Genomic DNA, 21697 nt, shown 5'->3' with positions numbered 1-21697 from the left:
TGTAATGGTGTATTTTAAGTATCAAGCATTATGTTTCAAATCCGGGCATTCCTCATCAATAACATGGCAGTGGTCTGCCAGATGCATGTCTAATGAGCCAGATGTTGCTAGAGGAGCTCTTCAGTGCAGTCTGCCAAAGGACTGGAAATCACATTGCTGGCTCTGGGCAGGTTTTGATGTGTGTTGGAAGCTGGGCCTCCAGTAGGTGTTGCCTCCCCACAGCAAAATGATCCCTCTATTCAGGGTCCTGTCAGAGCAGGATAGGCCAGGAGTGGAGAGTGGTCTGAAATGGCATGGAGGAGCAAAGAGCTGGCCTGATGTTCATTAGCAAGTGTCACTGCTAATTAAATGCCTTATCTGAGACTTCTAAAAATGATGGGTGGATGCTCTGTGTTCTTTAGAGGTGGAAATACATATTATCAGAACCACTTAATTGTGAGTTGATGGGCCTCCTCCTGGCCATAACTGATGTTGGTTCTTCATCTGCTTATAAAATGGCTGGGCAGGTGGTAAAATAGTAAAATCTCAAGGGAAGATGACACAGAGTCATGTTCTTCATGTTCTCTGTTCCTTCCACCTCACAGCCTTTTCTTCCCTTCCTCGCATCTACCCATGAAGGAGACCTTTGCTGTCAGGCTGGAGACCTGGATCCTGGGACTGTCCTTGGATCATCCTGAGCTTGCAGTGAGGGTGTTTCATAGGGTTTGGGTTATTATAATTTAAAAACCTGATGCCTGGTAGAGTGCAGTTGCTCTTGTTTAGGCTCTCAGACCAGCTCTGTTGCACAGGGTGAAATGTATTTACTCGAAGGGTTGATGAAGGCGTTTCTCTAACCCAGGCAGGCACAGGTGTGAGGGACTGTGTGCACACAGATGCTTTGTGTGTGTGTGTTGGCCAACAAGGAGTTGAACCACAGCAATGTGATGACTTGCAGCAACCTGTGTTTCTTTGGAGGAAGTAAACCTGTCTTTTCCTCACTGCCAGAAAGGTCTGATCATCAGGGAAAGCCATTATATTCAGATCTGCTACATGCTCACTCCAAAAGATGCTCCTTGTTGAATTTCCTTCTGCTAAAGAAGAGCAAGTCAGCTGTGACCAGTCAATAATTTCTCCAAAACTCTGTGATCTTTCACCAGTGCACAAGATACACCATTTAATGATCACAAAACCTGCCCTCAGATGCGCTGTGTTGAAGTCCCCCTTGGCAGTCAGCAGATTCCTGGGACGTGTGAACACCGGAGGTTTTCTTTCCTCTGGGCTGTGTCACAGCTCAGTGGGAGATTCACCCTGGTCAATGTCTTACCTCAGTGTGGTACTTCAGTGAAACACACTGAAGCGGGAGAACTCTGCCTTTAATTAGGCTGGACGTGGGCTGAATCCACATAGGAAACTGGGCAGGATTAGAGCCTCTGCTTGTGCAAGCTCTGGGGGACACAGCGCAGTTGGAGCAGACGTGCTGATTCACCCGTCCCTGCGCGTGGCGTTAGCGCCCGTCCTCCTTACCAGACTAAAAACGTCTAAGACCACGCAAGACTGTGAAACTTCACATTTTTAGGCAATTGCTGTTTTTGTCAAAACTGTCTGTAGCTTCTCTTCCCCGCTGCAATATGGTGAGTAATGAGCTATTGGAGTAATGTCTGTTTGAAACGTCCGTAGCCATATGGCAATGTGGGAGGCGAGGATAAAACAGGGATCAGTCACAAGTGTTTACTTTGAAACACAGATAAAAAGGCAAGTTTTGTGCTGTGACTCAGTTACGTGTTGGATCAGGTACTGGAAACAGTAGCTTTTAATTACTTTTGTGTTTAGTGGACTTTAAAATCCCAAGCACTGAAATCTGGTGTGTATTAGTCCTCCTGATTGCTCTCTTCAAATCTGCTCCGTGAAATCACGGGACAAACAGGTGCTGCCTTTGAGCCAAACCACAGCCACCTAATCCATGGAGTCATTAGACAGTGATTATTTCCAGCACTGCTATGAGCTGGGTGTGGATAAAATGGGGAAAATGCCACTGAGGAAGGTTAACAAAACTGCCTGGCTGCACTTGCAAGATGGCTTTGGAGGTTTTGGGTTGTTTTGAGACCAGTTAAAGACACTCTGGCAAAGTGCTTGGCTGAACAGTTTTCTTGCAAAGGGCTGAGTAACTTGGGCTCCTTCCTGGGGTGAGGCACAGCTGTTCCATGGAAGTGAAGTCCTCTGGGAAAGTAGGTGGGTTATTTTAGGAATCGAACTGTTTAGAAGCATTTGTAAAAATATCCCTCTGGAGATAAATCCTTATTTGGGGTCAGGGAACCAGAGCTCCTGCCTCCTTCCTGGAGTCCTGGGCCTCATCTGTCTGCTCCATCCTGGGGGTCCCATGTCGGAAACCATTTGGGGGATGAGGGAAAACAACACCTGTCAATGAGGTCTTTGGAATCACAGAATCAGGAATGGTTTGGGTTGGAAAGGACCTTTAAAGGCCCTCTGGTCCAACTCCTTTGCAGTGAGCAAGGAGACCGACCCTCCACTAGATCCATGCCCAACCTGACCTTAGAGACCTCCAGGCAGGAGGCACCCACCACCTCTCTGGATAACTTGTGCCAGTGTTTCACCACCCTGACTGTAAAAAAAACTTACTCTTTATATCAAATTTAAATCAACCCTCCTTCAGTTTAAAACCACCACCCCCTATCCTATTGTAATAGACCCTTGAGTGGTATCAAGAAAATACTTTGGTTCAACAAAGAAAACATCCCATGGCCAAAGTGCATTTCATGTTTAAAATACCTTAGCAGATTAATTAGATTGATGGTCCTGTTGGGTAGGATGAAGGTGAACATGTAGGTGAAGAGAGAAATTTACTGCATCAGTATGGTCTGGCAGTGTCCTCTGGGAATGCATTATTGACTGCTGATCAGCCAAAGGATGCATGTTGGTTTTTAAAAGGAGATCTTGTAAAAGTGGATCATTTTCTTTAATGGAATCATAGAATCCCAGAATGGTTTGGGTTGGAAGGAATCTTTAAAGCTTATCTCATTCCAACTCCTTGCCATGGGCTGGGATACCTTGCACTATCCCAGGCTGCTCAAATCTCTCTGCAGAATAGAAACATGGAACAGGGGGGAAAAAAATAATCTCAAACTTCTCTAATACTGTGTGGGCTTTGATTAGAGAGCACTCTGTGTGCTAATTGAATGTTGTCTTCTATTAGCATAATCTTGGGGTTATGTCTGGTCAGTGTTAATGATAAGTGACAGAGATGCGTTTCTGAAACTCCGTTTCATCAGTTGGCAATTACATCCTGTAAATGCAAGCCCAGATCATAATATTTCATCTCTGTGTCGATTTATCCCAGTCTTAGACTATTTATATCAATTTGCTACTGGAAAATGTATTGTGGAATAGTTGAGGTTGGAAGAGGCCTTTAAAATCATCAAATCCAACCATTAATATCATCTTGCATGTGATCTAATTGCACACATATAATGCAGACATTATACACTGTATAATGTGTAAATATATTAAAAATTAAGGCTTTTTGAAACATAAGCAGATTCTAAAGTCAGTTTTGATATAAAATGACTTTGTAAAGGAAACATATTGTATATATTCTTATATGTACAACATATACATATGTTTTTATAAACTTTAGAATCATGTTTAATGCGTGTGCTTTAAACTTGTAGGACCATATTGCTGGGAGACGTTTGCCTGTAATTGTTCACAGGATAAGTGTTTGTGCTCAAAAATCACAGCAATTATAATTACTCTAAGTAGTTGTGCTTCAAAATGAGCATTTAGGAGAGAAATGGGCTTTTTCCATGTAAGCATCATCTTTATATACATTAAAAAATCCTGGGGAAAGTGGCTTTGTTCCACCAGCATCCAGGTAACTTCAGGAAAATGAAACAGGAACAAACCCAGCGTCTCCCCATCACTCCAGTGCCACATACAAATGCCTTCACAGCTATTTGCACTTGAAATGCTTCATTTGCCAACTCCAATGTGGCATTTGCAAATGCAGATTAGTGACGGGAGCGCTGTTGGCTGCTGCTTCTTCCTCCTTTCAGATGTGGCTCTTACTGGACATTTCCTGCCCAGACTTGTAGGCAGCAAACATATGGTGTGGTAGATAGTTTATGGAATAACTTGCTGGAAGTACTTCGAGTGTTCCAGAAATCTCTCAGGCAAAGATGCCCGATTTTCAACATAACATTCATCCGAAATGCCAAAGTTAAGATATTCATTTGCTCACTGGTATTGTTGCATTTCATAACGCGAGCTCAGACGGAGATAAACTGTGGGTTAAAGTCACAGATAGAAATCTCTGGCTTTATGAGCTGTTTGCTCGAAATGCAATCCCTTTCAGGGCCTGCATTACATGAAAAATTACTATATCTGATTAACAGATGAATTCCACAGCATCAGTAGTGAGCAGCAGTGGGATTGTCCATCAGCCTGAGATTCCAGTTTCTCCCTCCACACTCTACAGCACTTCCACCAAATGTATTCAGTGCTTGCCACCACGAAGGGAGCTAATTCTTCCTGGTACTTCTGAACTGTGTCAAGTGCTCTGGGCATCTCTTTTCCTACAATTTGAGGTTTTCACAGCCTATAGAAATGTGTAGCACACTGATTTTCTTATTTTTGTGTTTCCTCCAAGGTCCTTTTCATACCCACCCTGGTACACAGGGCCAGGATTCAGTTGATGTCACTGCAGCAGAGTCTGATTTCAGTTGCCTGGCACTATGTATTTATAGCAACTTATCATAGATGAGGATCTGGATTCAAGCTGGGCCTGAATATGACATTTTTTTGATGGAAACACAGCTGTCTGTTGTCCCAGAGATCCCAGGCACTCCTGCTCTCTTGGCAGCTGCACTTGCCCAGGTGCCAAACTGAGCACCACATACATTTTCTGGTGGCTGCCTTATTCACAGGATTTTTTTTTTTTTTAATGTGATCTCATTGCCTGTGTTTCTTGTAATATACCTGGAGCTGGTCCAGGATCATACCTCTGGTAGCCTTTTCTGGCTGACTGCTTGTTTGATCAGCCCACAGTTGATTCCTGTGAAATGTTTCCCAATAAAAACCTTCTTGCTCTCCACAACTCCCTGATAGGAGGGTGGAACCAGGTGAGAGTTGGTCTCTTCTCACATTTAGCAAATGACAGGGCAAGGGGAAACAACCCCAGTTTGTGGCAGAGGAGGTTTAGATGGGAGATTAGGGAAAATCTCTTCACTGGAAGGGTTGCCAGCACTGGCACAGGCTGCCCAAGGCAGTGGTGGAGTCCCTATCTCTATAGGGATTTAAAAAATGTTTGGATGTAGCACCTGGGGATGTGGGTTAGTGGTGGCCTTGGCAGTGCTGAGGGAACAGTTGGGTTTGATGGCCTTAAAGGGCTTTTCCAACCTAAATGAGTCGGTGACTCTATGGAAGTCATGTTGAGTACTTGTGTTTAGGTACCACAGTGAAACCTGGTTTTCTGTCACCTTTTTTTTTTTTTTTTTAACATAGGTTTTTCAGGGCTCAAGAGAGGTGGAATTTGGAGCATTTTCACTTGCCTGGCATGGCACATGCTGTTGTGGAGAGTCTTGTTTCTATACCACTCACTTGCCTCTTGTTCCCCCAGGGAAATGATGGTGTCCATCTCTAGGCTGGGCATCCATCCCTGTGGATGTGTGCCAGGCCTTAGCCCAACTAGATTTCCCACCTTTCTAAATTAGGCCTTTCCAGTCCCAAACAAAACATTATCAAGCTTTGCATTTCTTTTTTAACATTTGCATCCCAAGAAAAGTAGCGAGGAAAATCAGAACCTATTCAGTGTTGTAAATACAGCAGATTATTTTCCTCATATGTTAGCCAGCAGTTGCAAGCTAAATAATTCAGCACACTTTTGGGTCTCTATTCAAACTGATGAGCTAAAATAAAAAGTGTTGATTAAGGCAAGCACATACCTCAGTGTTGATTGATTTTACTGTTTTGTTTGGTTTGGCTTTTTCCAAACAGTGGAGGTCTCTGATATATATAAATACACCACTGTTCTTGTAAAGCTTCATTTCTTTTGTGTTGTTTTTGTGGGTTTTTTTTCCTGTCATTTTAGGATGATCACTTGAAACCCATATTGCAAAACCAGGGTTTTCTATCACAAGCTTGTGTGCTCATGATGGGTTTTATTTTAAATCCTACCTTGCTGCTGGAGTTCAAGCATCACACAAAGCAAACCTGGCTGCAGGACGATGATAAAGCACAAGCGTCACCTCCTTGTATTTTTCTAAAAGTATTTCATAATTGAGAATGAAGTGTTTTTGCTTTCCCTCTGCTGCTTTCCCCTGTCAAAGAGCTGGAGGTTCCCAGAAAATTCAGTGCTATCATCACACTTGACTGACAGATCTGTATTTGGCAGGTGCACTCTGCCCCTGTGAAAGGGGACATGGCTTTCACAGAATCCCAAAATGGTTTGGGTTGGAAGGGACCTTAAAGCTCACTCAGTTCCACCCCCTGCCCTGGGCAGGGACACCTTCCACTATCCCATGTTGCTCCAAGCCCCTCCTGGCCTTGGACATGTCCAGGGATGGGGAAATCCACAACTTCCCTGGGCACCCTGTGCCAGGGCCTCACCAGCTCACAGGGAAGAATTTCTTCCCAATATCCCATCTAACCCTGCCCTCTCTGTTTGAAGCCATCCCGTCTTGTTTGTGGGGGCTCTTTGGTCACTTGCTCTGTACTTGCACAAAAGCCATAAATGTGTTCTTCTGGCACACAGCACCTGCAGGAGGTTTGAAGGTGGCTGTGCTGCCTTTCGTGGTGTGTCACCGTGCTGAGTTAGTGGGATTTTGGGAAAAGAAACTCTTTCCTGTGATCCTGGATGGCTTCATCATAAACAGCCAACATCCTGGGCTCATCCCATTAGCAAACCAGTTTGCAGGGATATAATTACACCTATTGAACCATTTTTGCTATTCAGATGAGCTATGAAGGTAATAAAGGTGGGGTTTTTTTCACATGCACTGAGATATTTATTCCAAGAAGTCCTGAGCAGGTGGCATCCAGGTGTAGTTGTTACTCTATTTGTATGTGGCAATGCCTGGTTGAAGCACCAGGTAATGGTTGGACTTGAACTGTGTGAGCTCTAGTCATGCCTTTCCATAACCTGCCTGGTAAATTCCCAAACTAAGACTTTTGTAGAGGAAAAAAATCCCAAACCTCATGGTTTTTAGTGGCACTTTTTCCAGTGCAGTAAATCCATGGAGATGATGTAGGCAAAGGTAGCTGGTAGTCTGCTAAAGCACTGTGATCCAGGACACAGTAATTGTTTCTTTGGGAAGCTTATTTTATGTGGAAAAAGGAAGGAATAACACTGTTCCCTCTGAAATGAGCCATCACTGGTTCTGTAATTAGCCCAATGTTAATCATTTGACAAGAGTTCATCCTAATTTTGAAAACAAAGTTGTGTTTTGGAGGCTTAGTTCCCAGAAAATTGATGGAAAAAAATTTAAGACTTGTTACCAAGGATTTAGATAAATAAACTTCATTAATGTTTGCCTAAATTAGAGAGAAAGTTATTAATGTAAAAAAATTGAAGTGTTAGGAAAACCCCACACATGTTCACTTTGATATTTCTTCTTTTTATTTATAAATATAAATGCTTGAAGAATAAAATTATCAGATTTTGGTCTGTGTTTTCATTGTGGAGGGCTCTGCCTGTGGAGCTGTTTCTGACTGGCACCATTTCAATCAAGTTCAGAAGCTGATTTTCCCCTTTCTGTCAGCACAGATACAGAAAAAACTGCTACAAAATGATCCCTTTTAATCCTGTGCCATTTTTATGTGCTGATTAGAATCAGGGTAATTTCAGCCTGTGTTGAAGGAGTTAATCTTCCTGATGGAGATGTGAAAAGTCAGAGCCATCTTAAATCTCAATATCACATCCTGCCTTAGGGATCACGCTGTGCTAAAACCCCAGATAAAAAGGCCTGACAAAGATTATTGACGGTTTACCTTTTAATGAGCAGCTTGGATTGATTTTTATTTCCCTCCAGGGCTGCTTGCTTTGCCCTGTTTCCACCCATGATGTCATGATTAACAAAAACAACAACAAAATTAAGGCTTCATATTGGAATAGTTGCAGGGAAATAGAGTGGCCATAGCATTCAAGGGAAAACCTGTGCCAAATCCCACTGAAGCTCCAGGAAAAGGCAGAGAGCTTGAATCAGTGGTTGGTGCTCCTCCCAGCAGGGGGAATGCACCTTCCACCAAACAATGCCTCCATTCTTCAGCTGTTTTATGTATTTTAAATAACAGATCACTCTGCAGATCACCAGAAAAACAACAAGACCTCCAAATAAAGAGAACACCTTCAAATATCTATATTATTGTTGACAAAAGCTGTGATTTTTCTTTTGTTTGCCAAGTCCCCACCCCTCTAAAGCCAACACTGAACAAACTGCCTCTGGCTACATTCCCATAATTTTGTTCAAATCCTTAAGCTTCAAAAGAGAGTGGCTCTGCCACCACAAAACTATCATCCCAAAAGCTCTTAAGCTCTGACATCATCTATTCTGTTTGAGTCCTTCCATATAGACCTCGCCAGAAAGTGGAAATCTCTTTTTCACATGGGAGAAAGGGTATGGGGTTGTTTGTGGTTTTTTTTTTTGGTTTTTTTTTTTTTTTTTTTGTTTTTTTTTTAAATTCCCTTTCTCATCAGTATTAAAAAAACAAAAGAGAGAGAAGGAAAAGGCTGGGGTTTTTTTCCCAGGCATGGCTTTGCAGAACAAAAACCCTGATTTTTGAAGAACAGGATGGAGTGAAGCCTTCCAGGCAGGCAGATGGGAAGCCGGCGGCACAGAACCATTCTGCAAAGTGGAAACTTTCCATGGAGAGATCCCAGTTTCCAAGGGCAGGGAGGCGTGCGCCTTCTGAGCCTGGCAGGGATGTGGCTCCAGCCCCCTGGGCAGGGTTGGACAACCTGCTTGTGCTCTGTAGGCAGCTTTTGGAGCCTGCTAGGTTGAAACATAAAGTGACACTGTGCGTGTGGCCACTTGGAGGCTGGGATGGGGCTGGAAAATGGGGAATCCAAGCCTGGACTGAAGGAGCCCACTGGGAGAGAGGTATTGCTGATATTGAGAGTTCCATGGGGTGGGTAATCAGAAATGTGGGGGGGGTAAGAGCGCTTGAAGAGTGGTACTTGTGTGGAGCTGGAGGATGGAGAGCGTCATTCCTTAATGCACTTGGCCTGCTGCACCAGGGAGGCTGTTGGGTGGAGGATGGAGAGGGGAAAGCTGCAGCTTAAACCACTTGAGCTGTCACTAAAATCCTCATCTCAAAGTGTGTTGTGTTTTTCCTGTTGGATTTTTTTTTTTCCTTTTTTTTTTTTTTTTCCCCTTCAAAAGAAGTTACATTGAATAACTATGGGCTGTTCTCAGCAGTGTAAAATTTCAGTTCCTTAAAACACATCCTTTACCTATCAAATTGGCAGGCTGGAGGAAGAGTTATTCTGCTGCAACTTCAAATCACCACTTCCAAAATTGATCTGGGCTTAGGTACGTCTTTGTGTGTCCATGCTTATTAACTTCATCTTGTGATTAACTTAATGGGCTATGGAATTTTACTCTATGCAAATGCAACTGAAAAACCAATTACTGAAAAGTGAAAAATGAACTCTAGGAGACAGTCATTAGACTATTAGAAACCCCCAGTTCCTTTGGAAACTGTGTTTGGGTAATACGTGGTTTTAATACTGAATTTCCACCCCAGAAAAAAGCTGTTTGGCAATTACACTTTTTTCAGGCAGTGTGGAAACATTTTGACAGGCCTGCCTGCATGGACTACTAAGACCCTCTGGGTTTTATGAGTTGGAAAATTAGTCATGGCTTCAATGAAACGTTGTAGTCCACTTAGTACCCTATTTTCAGGGTCCTTAGATGTACAAGCATCCGTGAATTTAGTTTGGATGGCTGGTGAGTGTAATCCATATTAGCTGGGCTGGATCCAACAGCAGAGATGCTCTCTGGCTCCATCCTTGCAGGTCTGTCTTTCAGTCAATGTGTTTTGTGCGGGTAGATGGTGATGAAGAACCTCCTCTGAACCTGGTGAATTAATTTATGTGCGCATAGACAGGCTGTGGCAGCATCTATTAGGGCAGCAAGTACATCACTTGAACTGTTAACTGGAAAATGATGCTGATGATGCCCAGTTCCCCCATAACAGCTGTATTTTTTGAAATATTTTCATCTTCATCCTCCAGAGTGCTACAGGTGGGTGATCAGCTTAGTGGCATTCACAGGCCGGTGGCCCCAGTTGTGGTTAAAAGTCTCTTGAGAAGGAAGCTGCAGGTGGGGATGTGGTTTATGCTGCCAGCTGTGGTGAGAGCTGACCTGGAGCTCAGAGAGAACACGAATGCTGATACTTGGTGAGCTGTGTGCTCAGCCCGGAGCTCACCTGGTGTTCTAGAGGATGGAGCTCATCCTTTAATGGAAAGTCAAAAAAAAAAATGATGTAAACCCCTTGTGGAGGAAATGTGTCCTCAAGTGTGCTGTGTGCCATCTCTCTAGATGATGGGCTGTGACTGGCATTTGGTGTGCTGAGATGCTCGTTTATCCTTTTTCCCTTCCACTTCTATCTCAGCTTTGCCTGGTTTTCACCCCCTGCAGTTTTGAGGCTCCCTCTGCGAGAGGTTTTTTTTTGTGATGTCTCCCTATGGGATAGGGGTAACTGTGACACACCCTGTGCCTCGTGTTTGGGGTCAGGGCCCTGCACAGGTGCAGGGATCCCCAGAGAGTGTGGGGCCAGTTCTGATCTTTGTCCAACTCACTTTGTCTGCTGTAAAACACCTTTGGGACAGGGTGACAGGCTGGGAATGGGTCACCCCGGGGAGCTGTGCAAACAGATCTGGGGCAGCAGCTGAGCTTTCATTTTCCATAGAGCCTGGACACAACTGGATGAGAGGTGAGAGGGTATCTCTGGCTGTAATTTAATCAATTGATGTTTAGATGTGTGGTGGTGAATGGCTGTAAATGCTTTGGGTGGGTGAATACAAGATACATGTCCTTATTTGTCTTCCTTGTGGTTGTAAATTCCCTAGAAAAGAGTCTGGAAGTGTAGATGAACAGGACTGAGATGTGATGAATATAACACAGAAGCTCAGAGCTAGTGGACATAAAGTGCCTTATGCTGAACTGCTTTGAGTTTATTCCATCAGGTAGCTTTAAGCCATTTAAAATATCTTCTATGCAAATGAAGAAGGGAAAAGTAAGAATAATCACGGTACAGATAAAGCATGTATCAAGAATAAAAGACACTGATAAGGAAGATGATGAAGCAAAGAGGAGGAATAAATATGATGTGGAAAGCAGATGTGGAGACTGGGGGGAAGGTGAATAAAAGATTGATGGAAATATTAAGACATTTGTCAAATCCTTGAATGTAAAATGTCAGGGCTTCAAGAACTTGTAAAGGTTATTTACTAACTAAGGCCAGGGTGAAATACTGTGTAACTCCATTGATGCAACACAGACATGTGCATGTACTCTTTGCAGAGTAGGACTGGTTTGATTGCTTAACACCTAAATAAAAAACAATAATTCTTTGGCTCTTTGTTGCCAGGGAAATGGGGGATGTATGCCATAAGAAACAGATGTAAATTTCTGAGCTTTTAAAAGAAAGAAAGCAGGATGGAGTGGGAGAAATCACACCAGAAATTACAGTCCTTAAGTATTGGAAAACTTAAGAGATAGCATTAATGTAAATGACTTGGATTGAAGAAACTGTAGAGTTGCATTGTTTTAGGTGTGGGAAGGCATGGATAAATTTTCAGAGACCCTTAGGGAGTACATTTATAAACAGGCCCTAGAAAAAAATCTGCTTTTAAATCTGACTTTGGAATGGGAGACTTAGAGACAATCCCTAAGAGCCTAAATAAGATACAATATGGGAAACTGGTTTGAATTGGGGTAACTGAATATTCATTCAGAATTACATAATCACATGCAGAATTGAATGAATTCTTTTCAGGAACCTGTGTCTGTAGCTAGAAGAGAGTCAAAATGTGCTGGGAGTTTGGTGAAGCATCTTTAGACCTGGGAACATTTAGAGGCTGATCCTCTGTGGGCAGCTGAGAAGGACAGGTGTCTTTAGTCTGTACTTCAGAGATTAGGATTTCCCTTGGAAGACTTGAAGCAATTTAGAATTATCAGCACAGAGACAACAGAAGGAATTGTAAAAGCTTCCTGTGTTAATACCTGGCAAAGGGAATTTGCAGCAGGATAAAAAATATTTATATATAGTGATATAGAACTGGGAAACAAAGAGTTGGAGCTGAGGAGGTAAGCAGCCTATAATACTTTGGGATCCATCCCATAGATTAAGAGCACAGACAGATAAGCAGGCTGCACAATTTATGGTAAAGCAAGATAAGCCTATGGACAGACAAAGAATGAAATGTAAAAAGATGCAGGAAAATAACCTCCATGGCTGTAGACTGAGGAGATGGAAAAGGAGCAGATGAGCCAGGGAGTTGGATGATGATGCTGCTTTCATTACAAATGTTATCATCAGTGCATTGCAGCAAACAATATATTAAAGTGTGTGTAGCAGAGTGACATTTAAATCAGCTGAAATAATCTGACACCCAGCTAAGGATACCTCTGCAGTCACATTTTGGCTTGTGTTGTTCTTGGCTATAGGCCCAGGCAATGTGTGGCAGAGGGCAGCCAGTTGTTCTCCTGAGCTCTTGAACCCTTTCTATGTACTGCCCTCACACTCACTTGTGCTGTGTTGTTAGATATTCATTAAAATTAACCAATTTGTTGTAATGGCTTTGGTTACCCACACACAATTGCCACCGTCTTGCAAAGGGAGAGGGAATCAAGAAGAAATGCTATAATTGCACTCCAGACCCTTAGAATGAGATTTCTGTACTGGCTGAATGTAAATTCATCTCCCAGATCGTTCCTCTCAGCTATTTATCCTCTGAGAATATCTTAGCTGCTGCTGTTTCTGGGGGGGGGAGTAGGGTGGCTGTTTATAGAGCACCGTGCAGATAGATCAATACCATCTGCAAATCTGATGAGCTCAGGTATGCTGCAGGTTGCTGTGACCAGGCTGTTCTGTGGCTCCAGTACAACTCACCTGACTCACAGCACTTCTCCCAGGTGCAGAAGTGTGACTTTCTGTCTTCTCAGTGATACATTATTCCTTTCTTTTTTTGGTGAAGCAGCTGCCAGCTGTGGCACAACTCCAAGCTGGAGCAGGGTGAATTCCCATCCTCTGTCCTCTTCTGACAGATGACAAGGAGGCAGAGCCCTGGGCATGCCATGAAGGTGGTAGTGACTGATTGCCCTTTGCTAAACATCTGTGTGGCTTGTGCCTTACTTGCCACGTGCCTCAGATCCTGAGCACCCAATTTCTTTTGTAGATTGGTGATGGGAAGCAGGTGCAATCTTCTCTGCATCCTGCCTGTCTTTCTTGCCAGCTCAAAGACGTTGTTTGCTCCTGGGTGCATCCTTCAAACAGACTGTCCTGCTTCCTTAGGTGCAGTTGTGCTTTTCCAGGTGTTGTGATGCAGCTGCACAGTGAGTGGAGTTCATGTCTTTGAACTAAGATCAGCCCAGTTCGATTTTAAGCTCGTGGGGTAGATTATTAGGCCTGTAAATCTGACTTCTGTAGGCAGAAATCCTCCTCGTTTCTGGGTGTCTGACACTGGATTATTGGGAAAAGGCTTCTGCATCCACACAGATCAATTGACCAGAGGCAGCGTGTCGGTCTGGCATGACCCACCTTGGATGTGCTGCTTTCACATCTTAAATCTGCTGCTTGTGGGGTGTTTGGGTCTCTGGCTGTATTGCACTGAGGATAAAGAGCACAGCAGATCCTTCCTAAATCCTTTACAGTGTGATGTAGCACATCTAAAGTAACCCCAGAAGAATTTCTCTGCAGTTTCCCTTAGTCGCACACTTTGAATTTAACAACGGCTCCTAATCTCACCGTGCTGGAGATGTTCAGTGGGTCAGAGCAGTAGTGGCTGTGTGTGTCCTCCTGGTTGCATTTGCTCTATCAGCAGGGAAAAAAAGTCTTTACTCACCAGAAGATTAATGATTAAATTCCAATTTGCAGAGTTTGGAGCTGATCTAGCCTAGAACTTCTCCCGTATTTATGGTGTTTAAATTTTCTAATTTAAGCGTTTCTGTAGTCTAAGTAAAGTTATTAAGTGTTGAAGCAAACTCTCACAATACTTACCTTGCCCTAAGAGGAATAATCCATGCAATAATATAAATATTTGTAATCTGTGTGCTTTGCATAGTGGTATGACAGTCTCCAAAGATGTCCCATTTAATTTGGAGTTAATTCCACCTTCATTGCTCCATGGATGCACTTGAGGTGCTCTGTGGTGTTTAATTTGGGTTCTTCTGAATGCCAGATGCAGGGAATTAGAGTAATTATAGAGTGTAACTCAGCTTTTAAAGGCTGTTTCCTTTTTAGAGAGTATAAAGAGTATATAAATTGTTTTAAATGTTTTAGCGGGTATTGATGGCCTGGCAGATTATCCAGCTGGAAACAGAACGCAAGATCTTTGTGTTTCTCTATCCAGAGATAACATCACCATTTCTGGCTGCTTTCTTAAGGAAAAATAGAACAAAACAACCAACAAAAAGCCCAGACCTTTCTGAGGGATAGGAAATAACATGTGTGGTGTTCTTTGGGAAAAATGCCATCACCTCGATCGAAATTGTCTTCATGGAGTCACAGAAATGGTTCAGGGTGGAAGGGCCTCCTGGAGGTGATCTGGTCTGACTCTGTGCTCGAGCAGGGTCCTGAGGGCACATCACTCAGGAGTGAATATCTTCAGGAAAGAAGACTCCACAACCTCTCTGGGCAGCTTGTTCCAGTCACCCTCACAGAGAGGAATTTCTTCCTCATGTTCAGGTGGAATTTTCTGTGTTCCAATTTCTCCCTGTTGTCCATGGCTCAGCATCATGGAGCAGAGCCTGGCTCTATCCTGTAGCACCCTCCCTTCAGGTATTGATACACATTAATAACATGTCATCTCAGGCTTCTCTTCTTCAGGCTAAACAGACTTGCCTTGGAGCACTGGCCTTTGCTTTGGAGTGTAGGAACACAGTCCTGGATTTGCAGCTTGCTGTCATGGGAGCTCTTGGGATACCAACCCAATGTCAAATCAATATTTTATGGCACCTTCTAAAATCCGTTACAGGGAGGAGATTTCCATGTGCATCTGCAAAAGAACCTGTTACTTCTCTTCTGAAAACCAGCATTTGTGTCTACAACACAAATAAATACAATAAATACCGGTTTTTCCTTTGTTCTACTGCCTACTGTGGAATCTTACTCCACTTGCTCTTAGGTCCCTCCTGAGCAGCACTGTCAGGAGCAAGGGCTTTGTTCTGTGTTAGTGCAGCACCAGGCACAAATGGGCAGGAACATAAAGCTTTTGCTCTTGAATTAGCCCGTGAAAAACAAAGGGGGGGGAACAAGCCAAGGTGCCCAGTTCCATTGGGGGAACTCAACTCTTCAGCCATTCTGCAAGTCAGCTGCCATTCAGAGCTGGAGCCATTTCCTGCAGTTTTAGGTTTTTAAGGTGTGCTGAAGTTTCAAAAGCAAAGTAATAAATGGTGACAAAATAGATAAATAATTGTGTTCTCTCTTTTTGGTGCAGTCACGACTGCAGGGTTTTAGCACGGAGTAAAGGCAGTGGGCAGGGGTTTTGTCTTCCTTACAGTAATTGAATCAGTCCTACAGCTGTTTGTGGTGCCTGTGTTTTTGGCAGTGGGGTTGGGGTTTACAGAGCCTGTTTGCACCCGCTGGCCAGAGGGTGAGGAGCAGCTGCCATGGGGACCAGGGGAAATTTCACTGCACCAAAGAACTGGCTCTTAGGAGCAGCCTGAGGTTTTCTGCACATTCAATCAGCTCTTCTTGGTTTTAGTGAGGTAGAGAACTAAACCAAAAGGAATATATGTACCCCTAAACCTAAATCGAATTTCCTGTGTAAATGGGGAGCCTGACACTTGGGTGTGATGTGTTTCAGTGCACCATAATTCACCTGGGCGAAATGTGGTCCTGGAGCAGCCTCACATGCTGCACGAGCTGTGATGAGATGCAGCATCTCCAACAGGGGATTGCAAGGCTCTGGCTGCAGTGGGAATTGTCTGACAGCTTAATATTTCAGTTGCAACTGGCCATACTTACAGTAATGAGTATGTAATTATTTTTTTTTAAGCCTGGTAAGAGCCACAAACATATGGTACAGTAGCAGAAGAAATTATTTTGGGTAGTAATCCTTAAATATTTTTTTGGCAATCAAAAGACTAGGCCTTTCCCAAGGGAAACAGAAATTCCCATTAAAGCACTTTGCTGGCAAGGCTTTGTTACTGCTCTGCCACCCAAAGACAAGCCCTACCTCCTCCCATCTTCTACTTGGCTGCGTGTCTGGACAATATATTCACTGTTGGCAGTGCTTGCTTAGCTTGCTGTCACCTGGAGGAGAGGAGAGTGCAGCAGTGTCTTTTCCCTTGCTAAATGAAGGGCTAATGTGTTGACAGAATTACTTTGGGGTTGACTCATCTATTTCTTTTAATTATTATTTTGTTTCCTCCCCCCAAAAGTGACTGTACCGATGTTTGTCATCGGTGCAAGAGGAAGTGATGGATTTTTGGTGTGTCAGTGACGTTTTATAGACCTCTTTTGAAGAAACAGTGAGTCATTTGTAACATATGGATGCAACCACTGGACACTGGAGATTAGTAGTAACGTGTCCATGTTGTGTTTTTCTGGTTACCCTTGTGCCCAGAGCTCTCTGCAGTTTTTCTGCAGAGATGGGAAGTTCTAGTGGGGCATCCCATAATGATTCTGGGTCTGCACGTCCCTAGGGCAGGTTACACATATATCACTCCCTCTGATCCTGAGTTCTGTGTGGTAACCACGCTTGCTCCCTCTCTTTCTTCAGCATGGAATAATTCCTGTGGTGTGGACAGCACAGTTGGATGCACAAGCTGCCAGACAGGTTTGTGTCCTGGTGGTGGCTGAAGGGGCTGCTTTATTCTGAAGCAGCAGGGATCTGATCTCAGGTGAAAGAGCCAAGCCCAGTGACCCCAAATATCTGTGTCGAGGTTTACAGGGCTGGGAGTAATTTGCCTTGGCATTGCAGGAGCCTTTGTAGGGGAAAACAAATGTAGGATGAGTGGTCCTCCAGCCAACCTTATTTTCCCTCCTTGCTGGCGCAGAGCACGTTCCCAGTGTTTCCAATGTAAAAGGCTTGCTTTGAAGGGGAGACCTCTGACCTTGCTCTGTAATGCAGTGAGCCCTGGAAGCTGTGTTTTGCTGAAAGCTTTTGCTTTTAAGGGAGAAAAAGAGCCAACAAAGATGCCCTGTGGAGTCAAAGCTAAAAAAAAAGAAAAGAATTACCCCTCTTTAATGTTTGCTCTTAGAAGTTTTAGAGGAATTTAGGCCCAAAATTAGGTGTTAGTTTGGGGAGAACTGATGACTTAAAATGTGGAGATGAGTGTTATATCCAGAAGCACCTCCCGACGCAGGTTCTCTGTTGTCCCATCCTGCAGCATTCCCAGCCGTGACCCTTGCTCTGAGCTCCATCTTTCCATTTATTCCTTGAGAGCTGGAGCCAGTTTCACTTTTTTTTTTTTTTTTCCCCCTTGCCAAAGCCCGGCTGGAAGAGGCAGAGCTGGAGCAGGAGGAGCCCCTGCAGGAGCTGCCGTGATTGAGGGAATGAAGGCTTGAGGCTTCTTGGGAAGAGCAGGGAAATGAAGCCACATTTTTTCACGTGGTGGGCACATGGTGAAGGCTCCAGGCTTTTCTCCCGAAGGTGGCCTGCTGGTTGTGTCCTTAATCTGTAGTGCTAATGAGGGGAAAACTACAGAGCACAGACAGATTAGTTGATAGTATTCCCAGGAGTTAGAAGGCTGTGGAGACAAGCCAGGTATCAAAGTTGCTTTGATTTTTCTAACTCATGAAAATGACAGAAGGGTTTGTCTTTGCTGATAATTGACCTTAAGTCTGGAGCTCCTTCAGGCAAGGAAGGTGCCTTTTTTTCCTTCTTTTTGTGGGTAAGGCAGCCATAGTAAAACCATTTGGTTCCTGACAGGCAGAATGGAAGAGGGGGATATCAGGGTGAGAAAGCTCCAACATGAATTTTTCCATCTTTTAACTGCTGCTGTTTCTCTTGGAAACTTCCAAATAAATGCACGTGTTCTTATTTTTAATCCATTCAGTGGAAAGGCTGAATGATAAATTAGATGTTAGCAATAAAAAAGCCATCTCTTCCTCAGAACTGCTTTGTTTATCATGTGATGTGCTGTTGTTACAGAAAATAATTAAAGTGCATATTGATTTCACACTGTTGTACGCAGGGAGTTATTCTGGAGGAGCCTGGGTTCCCCTCAGCTTCTGGGAGTGGCAGAGGAGACAGAGGGTGGATGGTACCCCACAGATGTAATGCAGTCCTTCAGGAAGCTGGATCCCAAAGTTAGCCAGCTGTGTGATACTATTTCACATCTTGGCTCTTGAATAAGAGTTGGGATCAGCTCTCAGAGGCTCTTTTGGGGTACTTTTCTCCCATGTGTTTAGTAATTTGCTAATCATGTCATTCCTTGGTTCTTGAGGGGGAAGGAGGGGACCTTTATTGGGCAATGTAAAGTAAAACGGGCTCAGAAAAACACATTTTGCAGGTATTTATATGGTACGTCCCAGTACAGCAATGGATGTGGAATAGCAGGACTGCAGAGAATCTCCTTTGGCCTTTTCCTTGTGTTAAGTAGCTCGGTTATTGAGTGGGGGAAAGGGACTTGAGGTTGGGCAAGTGGGGAGGAAAATACCCTCCCACAGGGCTGCCCAAACCCTTGGATGCAGGAATGGCTCTCTGAGTGACTGCTGATGATAATCTGCCAAAGCCAGAGGATGCTTTGGGTGGCAGCACCAAAATAATGAGCAGTGTTTTCTGAAAAGAAGATGTCCAAAGGCTTTGCTAGGCAATGCCTGTGAACTAATTTAACTCAATTAATGTTGTCTTGCTCCTTCCCCTCTGCTACAAATTGGTGACATTTAATTCTTCTTTAGGCTGTGGGAAACACCCACTGTCTGTGGGCAGGACAGATGGGGAGTCAGAACTGGAAACAGCAGGAGGAGCAGAAGCCCTTTGTCTTTGTCAGGACTGGCCTGTTCCTAGGGGTATCCACTCATCCATGGGAAATGAACCTTGATCCTGCCACTGGTCCCAAGAAAACACAAATGTCCTGCAAACTAGAAACAAGATCTATGTTTTAAATAGGGATGATAATGGAAATTAGCACCACTACCTACCTTGGGGGTGGCAGTCTCTGTCAGTGACTGTCATCAGATCCTGAGTCCTGTTGCATGCGGATCAGGAGAGGTGTTCCAGTAGTTCCTTCAGGTTTTATTGCCTACAAAATTTCAGGTGTGGCAGAGGAAATATTTACTGTCTTCCCAACTCAGAATTTCTCCCAGAGTTAGTGGAGTTATTAAAAAACCCAAAAAAAAGTAGTGTCTGCTCTTGTTAGGCAGTCTCAGCTGGGTCATGCCAAAAGAGATGCTGATGGGAATGCCACAGTTCCGTTGTAAATCAGAACCTGTAAGACTGGAAAGCACAGTGACTCACTGGCACTTTTTCACCTGGTACTGTCTTCCCAACTCAGAATTTCTCCCAGAGTTAGTGGAGTTATTAAAAAACCCAAAAAAAAGTAGTGTCTGCTCTTGTTAGGCAGTCTCAGCTGGGTCATGCCAAAAGAGATGCTGATGGGAATGCCACAGTTCCGTTGTAAATCAGAACCTGTAAGACTGGAAAGCACAGTGACTCACTGGCACTTTTTCACCCGAGCCAGGAGCTGCTGCTTCTTGTGGGATGTGGGTCATGAAGAGCACAAATCAACACGGCTGCATCTTTCTGATGTGTTTCTGAATGTTTCCTGGTTTTCTTCACTATCTTGTTAAGAAAGTGAAGCTGCAGCTCACCCCTGGGCAGGAGGCCACTGTGAGGCACTTCCTGTCTGCCCTTCAGACCCTCAAGGCATTTTGGTGGGCATTGGGTTAGTGGGGTGGGAAACAATGGCAGGAGCAGCCTGGTTTAGATTATTAACATGTCTTGAACAAAAGGGGGGAAAAAAAAGAGGAGACTCTTCCATCATTTACAGCTCCTGAAATACCACTAATTAGTGTCTGAGGAATACAGACTGCGTGGGAAGTTAGACGTTCACCAGGCTGTTCATCTGGGAGCCGTCTGAGGAACAGCTCCTGCATGCTGGACATCTGCAGGATTCAAAAAAAAAAGTGAAAGAGAAAGGAAAAGACACAGTTCAAAAAAAAAAAAAATGAAAGAGAAAGGAAAAGACACAGTTTATTAACCAACAACAACATTACCAGGAAAGCAACTGGGGAGAGCTGATCGCTGCCACTAACTCTGTCTGTTTACCATCAATTAATATTTAGTCTCCCAAATTTGGAGCTCTTTTGTTTGCGTGCCTCGTGGCGTGCGGAGCCGCCTCGGATCCGGGAATTGCGGCTGGCGGTGGTTTGCAGCGGCGTGCCCCGGGAGCCGTGGGCTCGCTGCTAAAGCCTTCAGGGGGCCTCTCTATTAAAGAGATAATAGCACAGATTTGAAAGCTTCAGCTGATTAATTAAATGCAAACACAAGATTGTACTCGCAGGCTCTTTCAAAGGACTCCGAGTCCTTTTCTTAAGTCGGTTCAACCTTGACCTGAGTTAGCGCTTGTATAAAAGATTAAAGGTGACCCATAAAGAGAGAAACAGGATTTGCATTGTTTTAAACTTGGGTTTGTGTGTTGTGGAGAGGAGACTTTTTTTTGCTGCACACACATGCCTGCTCCCTCCCTTAGGAATATGTGGAAAATGGCACTTTGTGGTTCCCGATGATGTGGGGGCTTTGGGCAGCGCATCAAAATGAAGTGGGATGAGAGAAACTGTCAGCCTGGGCTGTGCAGCACTTGGGCAATGCAGGAGCTTGACACAAGCTGCATTGTTGGTGATCCAAAAGGGCCAAACCATTAGGTCAGGTTTGCTATGATGTTGAGGGTGGAGCACTGACACTGATCATGCCGTAATCAAACCTCTCCTGATGGGAGAGAGTTTTTAAAGTCCTTGCCAGGAGTTCCAGAGACAAATGGGACTCTCAGCCTGCTCTGCTTCTTGATAGTTGTTTATTAAGTCTTATCAGAGAAAGAGTCACTAGCGTGGTCCAGACATAGCATAAAGCAGAGAATACAGGAGAAAGCTGAATTATCAAGATTACACAGCCTTTTTAAAGGTAAATCAACCAATGGTCACTAGAAATGTACATTATTTTTACTTTTCTGCCAATTTTTTAGTAATACAGCCAGGAACTGCGGAATTTTTTGTCCAATCATCCCAAACTACTTTTACTGCAGAATATGGAGTAGTAGAAGAAGAAGGTTTGGAGAACAACAACAATCCTCCATTTTGATGTTTTTTGCTTTTATCTATTTACTACATTAACAAACCCAAAACCTCTAAATTTTTCACCCTGTGACGATCTTATGTAGTAGTCTATCACCTAATTTACACTAGCGTAGTTTCTAGTTCTTTTCTGATAGTAGGCAGCGACGATCTTATGTAGTAGTCTATCACCTAATTTATACTAGTGTAGTTTCTAGTTCTTTTCTGATGATAGGCAGTTTTTTTCCATGGACAGAGGTCAAAA

General features: G+C 43.8%; 1 long non-coding RNA gene across 1 annotated transcript; it reads right to left on the bottom strand.

Annotated features, from left to right (window-relative positions):
• Positions 1-2975: 2975 nt before the first annotated feature.
• LOC108446567 lies at positions 2976-20951 on the bottom strand. Its single transcript, XR_001861780.1, has 3 exons — positions 20941-20951; positions 6478-6528; positions 2976-3021 (listed from the first exon to the last, which is right to left on the bottom strand). It is a non-coding gene; the product is annotated as an uncharacterized LOC108446567 (long non-coding RNA).
• Between the last annotated feature and the right edge of the window lie 746 nt (positions 20952-21697).

Source organism: Corvus brachyrhynchos, unplaced genomic scaffold, assembly GCF_000691975.1.
Source record: "Corvus brachyrhynchos isolate BGI_N302 unplaced genomic scaffold, ASM69197v1 scaffold34, whole genome shotgun sequence".
In the NCBI taxonomy this organism is placed as follows: domain Eukaryota; kingdom Metazoa; phylum Chordata; class Aves; order Passeriformes; family Corvidae; genus Corvus; species Corvus brachyrhynchos.
Note: the sequence above shows the minus strand (reverse complement) of the source record. Positions and strands in the feature narration are given on the sequence as shown.